The sequence below is a fragment of the Tupaia chinensis genome, unplaced genomic scaffold (assembly GCF_000334495.1).
Source record: "Tupaia chinensis unplaced genomic scaffold, TupChi_1.0 Scaffold000042_1, whole genome shotgun sequence".
Classification (NCBI taxonomy): Eukaryota; Metazoa; Chordata; class Mammalia; order Scandentia; family Tupaiidae; genus Tupaia; species Tupaia belangeri.
Window position 1 is genome coordinate 1787675 of NW_006159497.1, and position 18413 is coordinate 1806087.

Sequence of the window (18413 nt, forward strand, 5' to 3'; positions counted from 1 at the left end):
CCTTCCTTCTTTCCTTCCTTCCTTCCTTCCTTCCTTCTTTCCTTCCTTCCTTCCTTCCTTCCTTCCTTCCTTCCTTCCTTTCTTTCTTTCTTTTTTTGTTTTATTAAGAAAGATTTTTGCTATCGGGTGCATGCACTCACTAGAGAGACAGAAAGTGAGAAATCACCCCCCTCCCCCAGGAGGGATGGCCATGCCACAATCCCTTCTTCTCCACTTTCCTCTTGGGGTCTTGGATGCACATGCACACGTGCCAGGCATGAGTTTTAAGCTACCAGGTTGGAGATCTGACCCGGTTGACTACGTGACATAACCACTACTGGCTAATGCCATCTGCTGGTTCAAGCCTCTATTTCTTTACACATCAGTCCATTTCAGGTATTTCTGTTAGCAATAAAAAATAAACAAAGAGTCACACTTAAATTAGAATATAATACTTAGCCTCTTTAAGCTTCATTTTTTACCCTGTCTTTAAATAAGGGTGATGATGGCGTAAGGTAACATATACATAATTTAAAGAGTCAATTTCATATTACGTATGTGTTGTATTATAAGCATACACATGCAGTGCAAACCTGTATCTGTAAGTCTTTTTAATTAGCTATCACCCTCTTCATCACTTTTTTTTTTGGGGTTTTTTTTTTTGAGAGGTTTCTGTTATAGGGCAAGTGCGCTCACCAGAAAGACAGAGAGAGACAGAGAGATAGAAAGGGGGGATGGCCACGCTGTGATCCCTTCTCCTCCATTCTCCTCTCGGGATCTTGGGCACACACACACACAAGCTCCCAGCATGAGTTTAAGCCACCAGGTCCAGGACTCGAATCACAGGAGGCTACATGGGAGTTGAGTGTCATAGCCATTATGCTAACTGCTGGTCCCCACTCTTCATCACTTTTTAAATCAAGGCTGAGCCATAGAGCTATAGTTCTGGGAGGGAAGTTTGTTTCCTCCTCCTCTCCCTCTTCCTTCTGTGATATGATCACATAGGCAATATTTTATTCCTTTTTTTTTTTTTTTACTCTCTCACTCTTTATGTTGTGATGCCTGATTTTCTGTTGGCTTTGAAATTTTCCCTAGATTCCTTTTCATTTCCTTATTACAAGCATCATTTTGAAATAATTGTGGATTTATGGAAGAGATGTAAAGGCAGTATGGAGAGCCCTGTGTACCCTCTACCTTGCCCACGGAAAGAAAAGGTGCAGTAGATTCTCTGGCAAATGAAGTAGGGATGCTAAAGGAAGAAATGAAAGGTTCTTCTAACCTTGTCTGGAAGCCATCGGAGTGGGCTTCCTGGAGGAAGAAGAAAGAAGATTTCACGAGGAAAGGAAGAGAGGAAACGGAAGACATTTCTGGTAGAGCAAGCAACATCTGTGAAGCCTGGCACACGAGAGGTAGAACGGGATTTGTCTGAGACCCATGAGAGAAGGTCAGTATTGCTGGCAAAGATTGGGAGGCAGTGGGATGGTGGGGTGGGGTGGGGTAGGACTGTGGCCAGATACACTCAAGTGGTTCAGGATTAGTGGAAAAGAAGATGTGACATTCTCGCTGACAAGCTAAGGCTGGTAGGTAAATCCACTCACGTGCTGTTTGGGACCATGCAGACCTTCCGCCGCCTAAGGTGCAACTTCTCTGCCTCCTTTCTGGTCAGTCACACCTTGGCCTTTCCCAGTAATGAAATGCCTTCACTGTAGTTCATTTTGTATAAAAAAGTGGGATTGCTCTTTATTCTAAGCATCAAAATTTCCCAAATCTATGTTGCTGTTGCTTTTGTTTCTTAAGCCACAACATAACAAAACCTAAAGGGGTGAGTGCATCAAATGATTGTTTCAGAGCTTTCTTCGGTAAAGAGAAAGGAAAAGCATGAAAGGGAGGAGACAGAGGTATTAACAATAGTTCTTTTTTTTTTTTTAATCTTTTTTTGTTTCTGCTATAGGGTGCATGCGCTCGCCAGAAAGACAGAGAGACAGAGAGATAGAAAGCGAGAAATCACCCCCCGGTGGGATGGCCACTCCACACTCCTTTCTCCTCCATTTTCCTCTCGGGATCTTGGGCAAGCACGCACGCGCGCCCGGTGTGAGTTTAAGCCGCCGGGTTCGGGACTTGAACCGCAGTCAACTACATGGGAGTCCAGAGACATAGCCATTTCGCTAACTGCTGGTCCCTTAACAGTAGTTCTTTATGAAATGGTACCATGTGCACTAAGAAATTCCAGGACTTGGCCGCACTAAACAAATGGGTGTTGTTTTTACTTTCAACAATGACTATGACTTTTGTCTTTATATACACAAGCATACACACACACACACACACACACACACACACTTATAAAACCCTAGGAAACCATGGACAATCTTTGCAGTTCTCAACAAGAGTGAGTTTATGTATAGACATTGCCCACATTTCCCACACAGGTTCAATTAACACAAAGCACACGAACACACACACACACACACACACACACACACACACTTTTCCTTAAAGAAGCTTCTAGAAAGAAATACCTAACTCTTAATGGGAATGGCCTGAAGCAATCCCTGGGGCATCGGCTTCACGCTGAAAATAAAGATCTTGCTTGCAATGTTAGAAATCCCCTTGCATAAGGAGAAGTTGCAGGAAACATCTAGAAGGAGAGCCAGTGGCAGAGCCTCCCTTCTTGAGGCAGTTACTGATTTGGAAAGATCCACCAACGCATGGATCCGAAAGACGCAGCAAGGAGTTTGAGTAGATTTCCAAATGGGCTTCCCTGCCCCAGTCCCACATGCTCAGAGACACAGCGGGCTGCTGGGGCGAGGCAGGGCCTGCTTTCGAATGAGAACGACAACCTTCTGACTGAGACTTTGTGAAAGCCTGTTCCCCGAATATGAGATATGGCTGGACAGAAGGGGCGCCCGTGGAATTCACACAACACAGGCAGTTTGCAAACACGGCATTTTGGTAAATTTGTTTCACGCCTCACTCTCTCCTTGCCAAGCCTCTAGGTCTCTGAATAAAATAAATAAATAAATGAATGAAAGCAAACGCCTAAGAAAAAGACGATGCATCTTCCCCAGAGGGTTATAATTCATTGGTATTTGTTTGGAAGTCGGCCTGTCACAGGGCTGTGAAAAGGTGAAGACAAAAGCTATTGAGCATCTAGGAAAGGAAAAGCTTCTTCGCCAAGGTCAAGTGTATATCAGCCCTGAGACAAAGCAACACACATTTCCACCCGAGGCCACAATGTACCTTGACCCCAGCCTCATGAAAACAACAATTTGCAGTCGTCTATAAAACACTTCCTTTACTTTCTCGGTTCCGTTGGCTTCTTCCAAACTCAGACTCCTGAGTTAGCACTATCTGGCTGTATTTTACAAGCATGTGTGCCTGTGTGCGTTGCATTCTAAGGTCTGGGGCCAAGATTTATCTCATTCTCTGATGGCATTTTATCGTTATTAGAGAGCAGTAAATTTCAGCTCCGTTAGCACTGCATTTAAATATGCACCCGCCAAGATAGAAAGGTGTTGGATCTATAGTATGCTATAAATTTCCATTATTTGCCATCATTCTATACTTGGGCCTTGGCAGAGCCCAGCCGAAGCTGCACATTTTGTTTAGATAGCTCCTCTTCCCTAAAGGGAAACTTCGCCAACACTTGAAGCAGACACGATTTGCTGGCCGCGACTCTGTTTGCACCTTAACAGCTGTTTTGCTTTTTTATTTAGAGAGAACAGGGTTGCCACCATCTGTCTTTTGAAAAATGAGTTCTGCTCACAGCAACATGGAACCTTAAAGAGAGAGAGAAAAAGGTTGAAGAATGAAGCCCAATGTCATGCAAGAGAGAGGGTCAACTTTACCAGGAGACAAAAATAATGATGAGACATCTACCATGTGGAGAAAAAAGAAAAATTAGGAATTTCAAGTTTGGTAAATGGCCTCAAATAACAGCCTAAGGGGAAACACTCTCATGTTCTCTCCAGCAAGTACTGGCAGAACCGAAATAACAAATAACCCTACCTACTAGGTATTCAAACCCTCTCTCACCCAGGCTGCTCACAGAACCCTAAACTGCCCGAGGACCCGGGTGTTTTCACCAACTCTACGTTAGAGAGGGGCCAAATACAGGCACAGGTGCCGGTCAGCCATGATGCCCGTCCCGGTTCCCCACTCTCTAGCTCTGCACCCTGTGCCATGTCAGCATGTGCCTGCACCACAGGAGGGGTGTCCCCCACGTGGAAGGGTAGCTGGAACACTGGGTGGGACGATGCACGCAGAGCTCTGTGCAGTGCTTGGCACACCGAGGGCTTAATCGATTTCCGCTGTAGCAATTTTCAAGGCTTTAGAAGTCCTAATGCTGGTGTGAAACTTAGCCGAGACATGAGCCCAATCGGCAGAACCGAAGTCCAATGCTTTGTTTTTAATAAATTACAGCCATTTTCCACAACGAGCCTATACGAGCTAGTTTACATCACGTCTACGTCATGGACATTAACCCCCTTCTCGATGATGGGATACAGCAGGACGTTTTATATATGCTACATACATGTTCAAGACAGACCCTGGGGTTGAGGCAGGCCCTGTTTCACATGATCACTCAGGGATGCAGGCTGAAAAAGATTCCACCACCTCAGCACCAGACTTCAGATTCACTGTGACAAAGGACAACAGTGCTTGGAGGTCCTACGTGTCCTCTCCCAGGCCTCATCCCGGAAATGATGCGCATCATGACGGCACACGACCACTGGCTAGAACTAATGGCATGGTCCCAGCTAACAGCAGTGGGAGATCAGGAGGTGTCATCTTTCCTGCAAGGAAACCTTCCAATCATATATAGATAAGTACTGGTGCTGTCTATCACACCAGCTCACAGGAAAATGATGGATGGATTAGCTCTGTCTTTCCCCATCATAGAGAATTTTTTTTGACAGATTTCTGCTATAGGACAGATGTGCTCACCAGAGACACAGAAAGACAGAGAGAGAGAAAATGAGAAACCACTCTCCCTGGGGGAATGGCCACACTGTAATCCCTTATCCTCCATTTTCCTCTTGGGACTTTGGGCATATGTGCACACGCACCTAGCATGAGTTTCAAGCACCAGGACCAACGGTCAGTCATGTGGGAGTCCGGTACTGTAACCACTATGCCACCTGCTGGCCCCCAGATTTTTTAAATTTGCTGTAGGACACATGCACTCACCAGAGAGAGACAGAGAGAGAGAGAAAGGGAGGGAAAGTGAGAAGCACCCCTCCGGGGAAATGACCAGGCTGCAGTCCTTCTCCTCCATTCTCCTTTCCAAATCTTGAGCATGCACACACACGTGCCCAGCATGATCTTCCAGCTGCCAAGTCCAGGACTTAAACAATGTAACTGTCCATGTGAGATCCAGCTACCTTAACCGCCACTCCATCTGTCTGGCCCATCTCTTCCATACATAGTTTGTTTCTCTGAAACATGTCGCTTAATTCTACAGATGCAATTAAAGCCGAGAAAATTAGCTATTCCACACTACAGAGTAATATCTGTGCTTCTCCCCACCCCCAAACAAGAAAAAGAGATTGTAATGAATAATTAGAACTAGAGTGGCATAGAATATAGTAGAATAAAATAAAGTTAGGCTAGAATAGAATGAGTAAAAATTTTAATCACTCCCAATTATCAAAGAAAATTTCAAATATGATCACTGTTCTTTGTTAAAGAGATTTTTTTTTTAAATAAGAGGAAATGAATTGAAAATGGCTACCTAATAGGCTCTTGAGTTGGTCAGAATCTCAGAATAAAAAAGAGTTTGCACCCAAGGCCGCCCTGAGCAGTAAGACTACAATGTGATTCAGGAAGAAAAGAATGGCTGCTCCTCCTGCCCGACTCTCTGAGCTTCAGATCCCGTAGGTCTATACAAGGACTTGAGTCTCTCTTTGCCAACTCTGTGCAGCGATTCTGACATCCAAGTTAGAGCTGCAAAGTCAGTCTCCGAATTCACTCCACAGCCTATGAGAACACTCTTAGCAATGAGCAGAATTTGTGGTTTCCAACCCTAGACCACCTTCTGATTCCCAGCCTCAGTCCCCTCTTCTGCAACAATACCAACGTCTTCACAAAGCCATCGGACAGTGGAGATTACAAAAGAAAATTACAAGTGAAAAGTTTTCAGTAACCAGCATGACGCAACTAATTACTACTACTGTGACAAGCACAGACTATTAAGGATGGGCACAGGGGAAGGAAAATGATTCCACAGACTGCCCGCTAACTCTATCCTAGATTCTAGGTTTGTGGTAAAGGCAGGAGAGAACAATAAACACAATCCCTTCATGTCGTAGTTACCCCAGTGCTGCAGATAGGCCCTTTGGAAAGAGGAGGTCAGAGGGTGGGCCCCTCAAGATGGGATTAGTGCTCTTCAAATGAGAAAAAGTCACTAATACTGCATTTTGTTATGGCAGCCCAAGCAGACGAAGGCATCGGTTTGCTGAGATGAATCAAAACTTGAACGAAGAGCCAGAACTTCTACTCCAGTCACATGTGTATAGCTTGCCAAAAGTGACAACACACCCACACTGGCCTTCCTTTTTAGACAAAGTCAGCTTAAACAACATTGTCTCATGATGAAGAAAGCTGAGCTGAGTCTTCTTTTCTTCTGGAGCCCACGGTGTGCCCTGTTGAGTACTAAGGAATCGCAGTGCTGGAGACAAAGAAGGGGGGCTAGGGAAAAGAAGTTGACTTGGAGTGCCAACATGGCCGCAGACACCACCTGGTGGACAGACACGAGTCAGATTTCACAGATGAAAGGGAGTCAAGTTGAACAAACCTAACTCTCAGTTTCAGGCCTGCCACATCTACAAAATCTCAGCCATAAGTCTTTTATCTTAAAAAATGTCTTCTGTCTTGCAGGGTTATAGAAGAATTAAGTAAGAAAGTGAAACAGGCCTGGCTGCATGACAGAGAAGTAGTGTGCTGCTTGTGCGAAACCAGATCCCGCCCGATGACTCAGTTCAAATCCCTGGGTGGTCAGCCTGGAACAGGCTGGGAACACATATGAGTGACCAAGACCTGGTGGGTGGGAAAACTACTGCAGGCGGATTGCAACATGACCAGACCCTGTGAAGGATGTCTCTCTCTTTCTCTTCCTCTCTCCTTCACTTTCACACACATTCTAGCATGAGTAAAGAGAAGAAGGAGAAGAAGGAACAAGAGCATCTATTAGGTTGTCGGGAAAGTCATGATGTATTTTTCTATGCAAAAAATGCACCATGACTTAATGCACCATGACTTTCCCGACGACCCAATACTAAAGCATTCAACCATGGTCAATAAATGAAAGTGATCATGGTGTCAGCCTACAATTATCCTAGATCTTTGGCTTGTTGGATCCTGGAGCTGTTTTTCATGGATGATTCTACACATCAGGCCTAGAACTTATCTCTTGTCTTTTTCTGGAGGCCTGGATGATCTGCTCTGACCTAGAATGGCTGATCCAGAGCACACCAATTAGATCTCCACATCCTAATCTACTCAGAAAAAGACAACATCAGGCAAGGGACAAGAGCATATGCAGGGAGTGAGGAGGAGTTATTGTAGAAGGGTGTGCAGGGCCATTTCACTATGACCACCCACCCTCTCCTTTCCCATGACCGAAGTCATCAACCAAACAACGCTTTAGAAGGACCAACCTCTTAAAGCAGGGCATAGCAGAAAAGAGCCACTTATAATCTATAAGACCCTAGAAAATGGCTTAAGCTGTCTGCAAAGTGGAAAAGATGACAGCATCTTGACCTCAGAATCATTACAAAAAATCACACATGTTAATACTGTAAAAGCCCTTAGAACCAGGTCTGGCAGGATGTGAGGACTCTACAAACGACTGTCACTTAATGATAAAATCGATCCAAATCATCCTGCAGTTTTTGACTTTTCCACTATGCAGACACAGGCTGAACGTGCCCCTTCTTTTGTCAACAGTTTCCCACCCAGAAAAAGAACTTGTTTCCGATTAAAAAGCAAAGCTGCAAATTAGCTTGAAATAAAAACACATGAACAAACATAACAGAAAAGAATAGCCGAAGGAAGTTGACTTCTCATCTTGCTGGCACCCTGTCCTGACTCACCAGTGCAAAGACTCTGGCGCACTGTCTTCTGCTGGGGAAATGAGATTCAACAGAGTGTCCTCTCCTGGCCCCACCTCCATCTACTCACAGACACCAAGCTTCCAGCCTCTGGGTTGTAGAGATGTGGTACACCCCAATAACGCTGAGCAGTCTCATCTGCAGATGCAGACAACAATCCCCAAGTCTCACTTGTGTGTGTTTTTGGATAACAATCCTAAATAACCCCTACAAAAGGATTTTCATAAAGTTCATGGAAAATGAATAATATGGAAAAAAAAAAAAAACTATGCCTGGATTTTTTTTTTTTTTTTGAGAGGTTTTTGCTATAGGGTATGTGCACTCGCCAGACAGACAGAGAGGCAGAAAGCGAGAAATCACCCCCCCCCGGGGGGGATGGTCACGCCGCAATCCCTTCTCCTCCATTCTCCTCTCAGGATCTTGGGCACGCACACACATGTGCCTGGCGTGAGTTCTAAGCCACCGGGTCCGGGACACAAACCACGGTCAACTACGTGGGAGTCCAGCAACATAGCCGTTATGCTAACTGCTGGTTCCCCCTGGATTTGTTTTTTGTTTGCTTATTGGTTTGTTTGTTTCTGACACCAAAGTAAATTCATACTTTGATTCCACGTTTCCAAACTTTGTGAAGTCTCCTTGTAGATAGGGAGTCTATACAGACAGTTGGAGGCTCGCAGTGCAAGTTTTCCTTTCGTATTCCCTAAGTGTCCATAAATAGCAGGTTTCTCTGGGTCCTGAGAGTTTGCCAGTTAGTCCCAAGTTGTCAGCGGATTTGCGCTGCAGGACTTAATAACGACACACGCGTGTAAAGGATCCTCCCTGTTTCCCCAGCTTATTAAGCTTCACCCCTCCTGGAATGATCATGTGCTTTTCAGCAAAGAATAGAGTTGATGCCCTTAGGCAACCGGTACAGAAGTTAACTAAATTCGAATTCTCCCAGGGCCTCTTGAGCGCATTCTTCTTTTTCTCTCTCTTCCTTAAGAGTTCTCTGAGCTTGTATCAAGTCTAATTGATTTTCAGCACAGGAAGCCTTACCTCCCAATATAGCATGGGGGCCTTTTTCCCTGTAGCCAATGGCAAAAGATCCATTTATAAATTGTTAAACATGTTCACAGCTAAACGACACCAAAATAGCTCAGGAATATTTTAATATTCATAGTTTGCTTTGATTAAAATACAAACTTTTCACGTTAGCTCTAGGATTATTTTTCATAATGCAGGCAGGTTACAGAGCTGAGCGCCACTTAATTTAGTGTTTAATCAGGAGAACTACCATGGCATCAGGCTGATTAGGTTGGCTCAACTGCTGCCTGCTCAATTTTTCCCCATAATTGCGGGATATTCTTTATGGTGACAAGTGCCCAGACGGTAGAATTCCAATATGCTATACATCAGCTTCTCCATTATTGGATTAGCTGGATGTGGCATCGTTACTGCTGCACTTTCATTCCTATCATTGATCGCATCGTCCCTTCTATTTCACAATTAATGCAAGTCTGCTGGATTGATCAATCTTCCCGTGTACTGGGCTGCAGTCGATAGATTCTTATGGCGGTGTGTTAGTGATCTGCAAGGTTTCTCCAAAGGCCTGTGGATTCGTCTCTGTGGCAAGAGATCTTTCCTTTTAAGATGTTCTTGATTGCGTCAGACCATCTGATGCAGCGTCTTCAAATTACACACGTATGGATAAAAGAAAGAATAAAGAGAAGGAAGGAAGGAAGGGAGGGAGGGAGGGAGGGAGGGAGGAAACATGTCATGGGCACCGCTGGTCATCTCTTGAATTACTACTCTGTCAAGTAAATTTTACTTTCTAGAACGCTAGGATTTTCATTCAAGACCCCCAAAACCAACTCAAAAAATATCTCACTTTCAAAGCAAAGAGGATGAAGACAAAGTTCGTAAATGATTTTTCTATGATAACAACTCTTTCCACTCTGCGGTAAATATTTTTTTTCAATAACAATTTGCATATGAGACAAGAAGGGAAGATAGCTATAATGGTAGCTGAAAATCAGTAGACCAGTTATCTGTTAGCTGAACCTAGCTAATGCTAACTTGAGTGAGGAACACAGAAGCCCAGGGTTATACTTGATGCCTTTGCTACCATTCCTGAGATGTGCTGCCATTCCATAGGCTTTTCGGGGCACCTACTCTTAGAGGTGTCTGGCTAGAAAATCTGAGCAGATGGAGGTTCTACTCCCTCTCGTGCTTATGCAATGAGACTTCAAAAAGATCATGGGAAAAAATGGAATTAAAATACAAGTTTATCTTAGTGCAAAAAAGTTTTCAGTCCATGCATTGTTTTTTTCATAACATACATTTTACATAAGCTAAAGACCCTCTGTACTTCCTAATTCTGAGATACCTCTTTGTGAGACAGCTTCAGAAATACACAAGAGATGTTGTTCAAACATGTGGGCTACAGAGGTGGCAGCCTTACCCCACCTTCCCACCCTCATGGCTCCCAAGTACCTGCACATAGGAGGTACTTTCCATGGGAGTTTGCCCTGGATGGCTAGGAGAGTGGCAGCAGAAACACAGACATGCAAAGTCACTTGGTTAGAAGAGTTTCTGAACAGGAAAGAGTAGAAATGTATTAATATAGTTCAAGAATACTTACACAGTGAAAGAATGATTAACCTATCAGAAAGGAGCGGGAAGATGGAAGAGGGAATAGCTGGGTGTAGTAGGCAGAATAATGCCCCTCCCCAGACATGCTCATGCTCTAATCCCCACAACCTGTCAGTGTGGTATATAACATGACAAATAGACCTTTGCAAATCTTATAAAGATGTGGACCTAAAAATAGTGATATCATTCTGAGTTATCAGTGAGAACTCCATCTACTCCCAAAAGCCCTTGCGTACTGAGGATTTCACCAGCTAGAGTCAGAGACACATGGGAGAAGAAGTTGATGAGACCCCAACTGTGAGAACGACTTACTCTGTTTCTGGCTATCAGATAACAGGGTCCACATGCAAGAATCATGGAGCCCTGCAGGACCTAAGGGTGCCCCCAACTGTTAGCCAGCAAGGACATAGAGACCTCAGTCCTACAACTATCCGGAACTGGATTAATCTAAAAACCAAATGAGCTTGGAAATGGACTTTCCAGAACCTCCTGATAAGAGCCTAATTCTGAGATACCTAATTCTGAGATACCAACCCATGGCTTTGGCCTTGCGAAGAACTCAGCATAAAGAAACCAGCCAAGTCAAACAAACTTCTCACCTACAGAACAGTGAGAGAATAAGTACACATCACTCAAACTGCCACATGTATGGTAGTGTCTTATGTGACAATAACAAACAGATTCTCGGTGCCAGCAGGTGGCATGGTAGTTAAGGTGGTTAAGGCTCTGGATTCCCACATGACTGACTGTGGTTCAAGTCCCTATGGTTCCGCTATCACTTTCCCTCTTTGTCTTTCTCTGGTGAAATTTTAAAAAACTAGTAATAGTAAATAAAAGTAAATAAATAATTCTTTGAAAAAGAAAACAGATACTCTATGGCAAAGACAAGACAATAGATCCATAGAGGGAAGTGCTTGGGAATAATGGACAAAGCCTCAGAGAGAGAATATCTGGTCCAAAGCATGGTTCCATGCCTATGAGCGACATGTCCATGGCTGAGCATTCTCCTCTTTGTAGACTTAATTTTTCATAATGAGATTGCCTGTGATCTTCAGTCAAAGATGATCAAAACCACATCTATGCTTGAACAAAGTAAAGTTTCCTACTTGCTGCAAAGAGGGAAAGCATACATTAGGATGAACCAAGGGGTGTTTCAGCAAGATGATGTCAGGAAATACATCTTATGAGATTGGGGCTGTGTTAGAGGATCTGGAGGTAGGGGATCAAGGAATTGGGCTTTTGTCTAAATTATTAGAAAGTAGGGCAGTTATATAACTGGGTATCTTAAATATTCTATAGAATAAAGAATACACCAAAGCCAAAGCTATAGATACTAAGGGGAAAGGAGTCATCCCTATTGGGCAAAATAGAGAGGTTGTCAGTCATTGCTACAGTGTTGATCAAGTCCATGTTTCTTACTGAATTCAGACCTGCTTACAGAGTACTCTTACTGTGTTTTGATCTGTCAGAGTTCTAGGCGGCCTTCTCTGGTGCCGATGTTCGATTAAATCATTTGTGTTCACCAGCACCAAGATCAGCTTGTGAGCCACCAGACCAGCTCCCACTAACACCAAAGCTTAGTTACTAAGACTTTCCAAGGGCTTCTCTTTTATTTCTCAGGATAATAAAATACACTTCTTATAGTGCCAATTTCTCACTGACTTGCAGTTCTTGGCTTCCTTCTCACCATTCCTGCCAACAATCTTTCCAAACAGAAGTTTAGACATTTCTCTCCATTCCTTTCTTCTCTCTCCATCCCTCCATTATGTAGATCAACTTAGTCTTTTCCCAAAAAGGATGCAAGAATATGATAAGCAAGGACCCTTTAGATGCTCTCGAAAGGAAGATGGTCAGCATACACCTTCTCGTAATTGGTGTCCTGCACACAACAAAGGTCAGGCTATGCCTTTGTTTATGGACTTAACCTGCCTATTCCAATAGGTTTGAATACCCAGCACGTGTACTTCTGGAGGTGGGTGGATTTGGTTATTTTACACTGGTGCACCCTTCCGTGTCTATAGCTACTTCCTTCCTCTTGAATACCAACTCATCATACATTTGCCTGATTATAATATGGCTTCTAGCATAGATCCCCTATGTAGGAAAAATACTCAGATGGTAGAATGTAAGTAATGAGGCTTCCAGATAAACTGTGTCTAAATCCAAGTCACTCCATGTATTAAGCAATCACTGGAAGGTGGCTAGAAGGTGTCCATCGTGGAGAGATGGTCTCTCCCCTGACATGCTGACACGCTGGCTTGCTGACCCTGTGAGACTGGGGAAACTCCAGGATGTGGTCACTCCAGGAGGCTGAAGTGCCAGTTAGGATCCATCTAAGCAAAAATCACAAAGGATCAAAGGACCAAACATTGGAACTGTGGCATCTTTGTTTCTCCTCCAATGTGAATGTGTCTAATAGCACAGACATAGTTGTGGGCACTTGAATCCACTTAATGTTATTTTTAAGCATAGGGTTCAGAAAGATGTTCTCCTGGATGAAAACAATTGTGATTTATACATTGGAAAAATGCTGTATATTCTTTAAAGGGAGTAAATAAATTTATTGATAATATTTTTTGTTATTGCCAGAAGGCACATGTAATTGCCAGAAAGAAAGGGAGAGAGACAGCATCCCCAAAGGGGTATGGTCATGCTATGATCTCTTCTTCGCCATTTTTCCATCATGTCAGGATGTGGAGCATGCACACACATACCCAGCATGTTTTTCAAGCCACTAGGGCTGGACTCAAATTGCAGTCCGCCATGCAGGATCTGGTTCCCTGTGCACAGGACTTAACTGCTACACTACAGACCAGCCCTGATCATCAGCTCTCCTCATGACATCTCATTAGAAGAAAGCCATTGAAAGCCAATTCACCAAATAAGCAAATAAGCAATCCTCTGAAAGTCATTACCAAGTCTCTCTGGTTTCTGAGTGGAATTTAGACAAGGAATCACCTCTTATTTAGTCTTATCCCAAGAAGTCCAATTCACAAAATCAGGGAGAGTTTTTGTGTAAACATATCTTTTTCTAATGCACCCTAATTTAATTTCATACTTTTTTTAAATTGTCAATGGGCACATGTGCTCACCAGAGAGAGAGACAGAAAGAGAGAGAGACTGAGAAAGGGAGAGAGCATCCCCTATGAGGCATGGTCATGCCACAACCCCTGCTTCATTTCCCCATCCTGTCTGAATTCTGGGTGTGCACATGTGCCTAGTGTGTTTCTCAAACCGCTGGGGCTGAGATATGAACTACAGTTGGCCATGTGGGTCTGGCTCCCTTAATCACTAGGTTATGGGGCCAGGCTTTACTTACATTCTTTATACTTAGAGAGAATCAAGTAGGATTTCCTCAGGTTCCGTTACTCCTACCTGCATTAACCCTTAGGTGGAAATCTAAGACAAACTTTTACAGAAACACCTAGTTTTTCTTCAGAGGTTTTTCTTTTTGTTGTTGTTTTTAAATAATTATTTCTTATTTGACTTACTTATTTATTTTAATTTGACCAGAGAGAGGCAGAGTGAGAGTGAGAGTGAGAGCGAAAGAGAGAATGAGAGAGAAAGAGAGAAAGTGAGAAGGCAAGCTGCCAGGTCCAGGACTCGAACCACAGTCATCCATATGACATTCCAGCACCCTTAATCACCACACCACCTGCCAGACCCTCTTCAGAGGTCTTTTAACCTCTGGTATTAACCCTGATTTTATTATTTTTTAAATTTCATTTTTAGAAGAATTATTTTTACTTAACTTTATTTATTTATTTTAATTTGACCAGAGAGGGACACAGTAAGAGAGAGAGGGAGAGAGAAAATGACAAAGCAAGCTGCCAAGTTTAAGACTCAAACCGCATCAGGTATGTGGGAATCCAGCACTCTTAACCACCACGCCACCTGCTGGCTTCCAACCCCTGATTTTATTTTATGTGTTAAAAAAAAGAGAGGAGTATGTGTATAAATGCATGCCTCTATTGAGCAAGATTCAAAATGAATTCAGAAACTTTTTCCTAAATGGTTTGTCTAGCATCCTCTATTTTTATTTAAACTCAATTTTTGTGATGCCCCCATGAAGCTAATCTTTGTAAAGTACAAACTGATTGCATTATCTTTCCTTGAGGAAAAAAAAGAAAAAAGAAAAAGAAAACTTCCAAAATTTACTCAGAGCTTGCTGGATAAAATCCTAATCACATTTTGGCCTGGACACCCTTCCAAAATGTCCATGTATTCTAAATCTCTAAGTTTCTGTCTCATGTTATGGGCATTTCTAACCACTTAATATGCTCACTGAACTAGGATGTTAAGAGAAACTCCTGTCAGGCCGACTTTCCTTTCCCACATAGCACCTAATGCAATGCCTTCCACGTGCAGAGCAGATATTTAAGAATTATATTCTAAGCCGCCTATTGCTATCTTAATTGTGTTTAAATTTTTTCCAGAGTGTGCATGTGCTTACGAAGGTAGGAGGAAGTTTAGTGAATAAGCACCACCCCGAAGGATGGTCATGCCACAATTCCTTCTCCTCCATTTCTCCTCCTTTCCAGATTTTGGGCATAAAAAACACACATGCCTGGTGTGTTTTTCATGTCACCAGGTTCAGGACTCTTACTGGACAGCCAGTCATGTGAGATCCGGTCACCTTAACCCCCATGCCCCAGCCGGCCCTATCTTAAAACATTTTAAAAGACCTTTTCAAACCTCTTTTTTTTTTTTCTTTTTTCCATAGGGTGTGTGTGCTTACCAGAGACAGGGAGGGGAAAGTGAAAAATCACCCCAGGAGGGTTGTCAGCACCAATCCCTTTTCCTCCACCCTTCTCCTGGGATTTTGGGCATGCACGCACAAATGTCCAGCATGGCTTTCAAGCTGCAGGATCTGGAACTCAACTTATGGTTGGCCTTGTGGGAGTTCAGTGCTATAACCATCATGCCACCTGCTGGCCCCATAAATCTTTCTGTTGAGTAACAGAAAACTCTTGCATTAAGTCAGGGCATTTTCATGTGTAAACACGCACTTGTACACAACCACACTAAACATAGCTTAAAGAATAAAAGGAAATTCATTGGCTCGTGTTGTGAAGTTCCAAAAAAAGGGTGACATTGGCTTTAGGCACAGCTGTAGCTAGGACCTCAAGTGAGGCTCTCAAGAGTTTCTTTCTCAGCTTTTGAAATGATGTACATTGATAACACAATAGCAACCATAACTCTAGACTCACCACCTCCAACAAGCTTAACAAACTCATGAGGCAAGGATGTTTCTCCATAAAGTCTAATAGAGTCCCACAGGGGTCTTAAAGTGGCCCACTTGTGTCTTGTGCCCAGGGTCATGTGTCCCTGTAAACACGAAGACCTCGCCTACACGGTCTGCACAAGCAGAGACTCCAGAGTGAAATGGAACCGTTCCTCACAGGACGACCTTACTAAAAAAAGGCTGCCACAGCTATGTGATAGGGTTGAAACAATAATAAAGGTGTTCGCTAGCCCCCACACTGAGCCACTTACTAGTTCTGAAAAGCTTCCAGAACGAAATGACCATGTGCAGATCCAGAGAAGGAAATGCCTGAGAGGATCCGAGAACACTGTTCAGAGCTCCTGTCTCTGGGTGCCACAGTTCCCATGCTAGTGGGCATCTCAAAGACAGCTCAGAGGCAGCCCCAGAGCTGGGGCCATCATTAAGCTTCCCTGGGCTTTCTCAAGGGAGCCTGGCATGTTACGTCTTCTCTACGTGACAACTCACACTCACTCATCAAGGTCCTTTGTTGTTGGACTAGTCTCAGAGTGGATGATACAAAATGTGAAAGAAAGTTGGAATTTCAGGACACCAGAGGGAAATATCAATAATGCCCATAAAGACCTGCCCTACATAAATCATTAACAGCCCATGAAGATACAACCTATATAAAAACCTCTTTTGGTTCCTCGACACAAGTTGTTCCCACCCAGGCCTTTCTGGAACTTTCCATCCCTTGCTCTGCTGACAGCCAGTTCTTTGCTATGACCTCTGGTGACGCCTGTCCCAGAGGCCTTCCTTGATCACAACTGCCCCAATCCCAGATCATTCTGTATCTTGCTGGTTGTACTTATTTTCCCCCCTTCAGATCAGTTCTCACCATCCATGACAACTGATGTATTTCTAGACTTTTGGTCTCGATAGCAGCACTTAGTGGGTGTGGTTCATATTGGGTCCCCTCACTTGGGTCAGCTCTGGAGTCAGCCAGGATATCGGCCTGTATCTGAATAAATAAATGCTTAATAGTTAAATGATCACTCACTAAATTTGTTAGTGTAGCTGGTGCCTTCTTATCCTAAATAGAATACGTATTCATATATGTAATAAACATACCATTTTATATTAAATATGGTGTTTTATACTAAGTGAGATATATATAAATTGGGTCATCAGAAAAGTCATGATGCATTTTTGTATACAAAAACAGAAAAATAAGTCATGATTTTTCCAATGACCCAATATTACATACATATGTGTACTTTTTTTTTTTTAAATATAAGCATTTCCTATCTGGAGATTTAACAGCGGACTAGCACCTGTCATCTTCGGATATTGTTCCTTCACCTTTATTTTGCTAGAACTGAAAATAAGTTTAATTGGAACTGTTAAGAAAGATAATATGAAAATAGACGTGAGTTGTTTTTACCTTTTTGTATGAGCTTGCGTGATAGGGCACAACCTTCAGGCAATTAAAAAGATGTTCTGATAACTCTTTCTTGCTATTATTAGAAGACAAGTTATTTGTGCTGAGAGAGCAAGAAAACCTACCTCAGAGAACTAGGGAGCTGAGTAGTCTGCAGTTTGTGGGAACAAGTGAGCATTCAATTAAGTTCCAGCGTGAGATTTATACTAATCATTAACCAAAAGTTGTCTTCTGTTTAGTTTCAGGAAATTGAACAATACCCTGACGAAGAGAAAGACCCTTTAAAAATTAAGCAATAATTATGGTCTGTTTGCAAAATGCAGTCTATCTTTTGTATCTTGAATTTCTTGGCTGTGTCATTTGCATACACATTAAACTCTGTGGGAAATTGGAAAGCAATTCGGAATTCAACAATTAAAAGATACAAATTAAAATTGTTAGCATTAACTTAAAGTTTATTGCTGGTGCAATGCTCTTGGGTAGAAACGAACAGCCTTTTCTCTTTGGCAAGTTCAGCGCATCTTTGGCTGAGGTTTCCAATTGCACCTTTAAGTCACTGGTTTTGATGGTGTCACTCCGTGTTCATAAACGTGCTCTTGTAATAAACAAAACCATGCACTAGATATAGATTCCTTTTTATTAGAAAGAGAAGTTGACTCACATTTCTGGACAGCAGGAGTTACATCCTCCTAAAACCTCTTAAAATGATCTGCTGGATAATGTTCAGATAATTCCATAATAGATTTAATCTCAGTCAATAGTAAGAAAAGAACTATTTAGAGTTGTGAGCCTGAGAACAAACCACAGTCAACACACACAAAAAGTACTTCTTGTTTTCCATGTTTTACGTGCCCTTATTGTACTCACGAATGCAGGTATATATGTAAATCAATACACCTACACGTGTGCATGAACACTGATGAAATCTGTAGTACTGCACAGACGTTTTCATCATAACACATCCGGAAGTCTCTAGTCTGGTTGCCCAAATACAAAGTTCGATTCTATCTCCCTCTAGCTCTACGACTTTCAGCCTGAGTCCTGT

At 42.9% G+C, this 18413-nt stretch overlaps 1 protein-coding gene across 1 annotated transcript in view; it reads right to left on the minus strand.

The window, feature by feature from the left end:
• The window catches only part of RBFOX1 (RNA binding fox-1 homolog 1), a 1649671-nt gene that overhangs the window by 701634 nt on the left and 929624 nt on the right, over positions 1 to 18413 (minus strand). The window lies entirely within an intron of this gene.